We start from the raw sequence: 1,155 nt of genomic DNA, 5'->3' as shown, positions 1-1,155 counted from the left end.
GATGCTGTAGGATCAGCACTGGACTATGAACAACAAGATCAGCAGTTCAAACCCACCAAATGCTCCTTGGAATCCCTATACAAGGTTGCTATGAGTCAGATCCCACTCTATGGCACTCAGCAAAAACATCTTTCTATGATGCTCTGCTTTTAGCCAAGATCCATCTGATGTCAGCAATGATATCCCTGATTCCACATCCTCTTCTGAATCTACTTTGAAATTCTGGCAGCTCCCTGTCATTTTACTGGTGGAATGGTTTTTGAATTATCTTTAGCAAATTACTTGCACATGATATTAATGACACTGTTCAATAATTTCTGCATTCCATTGGGTCACCTTTCTTTGAAATGGCCACAAATATAGATCTCTTTCAATTTTTTGGCCAGGTAGCTGTCATCCAATTTTCTTTGCATAAATGAGTGAATGCTGCCAATGCTTCATCAGTTTGTTGAAAGATTTCAATTTGTATTCCATCAGTTCCTGGTGTTTTGTTTTTCACCAGTGTATTCAGTACAACTTGGTTGTCTTCCTTCAGTACCATCAGTTCTTGATCATATGATACCTCTTGAAATGTTTGAACATTGACTATTTCTTTTTGGTACAGTGATTTCCTGTATACACCTTCCATATTCTTTTGATGCTTTCTGCATCTTTCAACAGTTCGACTATGGTGGTGGTGTGCCTTGAGTCTTTTTCGACTCATAGCGACACTGTATAGGCTTTCCAAGGCTGTAAATCTTTACAGGAGCAGAAAGCCTCATCTTTCTCCTACAGTACAGGTGGTAGTTCTGAACTGCTGACGTTGAGATTAGCAGCCTGACTCATAATCACTACACTACCAGAGATATTTATTTTTACTATGTTGTTGTTGTTGTTAAGTGCCATGGAGTCGATCCTGACCCATAACAACCCTGTATAGGGTTTCCGAGGAGCAGCTGGTGAGCTTGAACCACCAACCTTGAAGTTCAAATGGCTTTACAGCCTGGAGCATTAACCCACAGCGCCACATCAGGACTCCTACTTTGACGTTGTTGTTGTTGTTGTTGTTGTTGTTGTTGTTAAGTGCCGTCGAGTCAGTTCCGGCCCATAGCAACCCTGTATAGGGTTTCCGAGGAGCAGCTGATGAGCTTGAACCGCCGACCTTGCAGTTCAAAT

The sequence above is a fragment of the Chrysochloris asiatica genome, unplaced genomic scaffold, assembly GCF_000296735.1.
Source record: "Chrysochloris asiatica unplaced genomic scaffold, ChrAsi1.0 scaffold00077, whole genome shotgun sequence".
NCBI lineage: Eukaryota > Metazoa > Chordata > Mammalia > Afrosoricida > Chrysochloridae > Chrysochloris > Chrysochloris asiatica.
The sequence above is the reverse complement of the archived record's forward strand: the minus strand, read 5'-3'. Positions refer to the sequence as shown.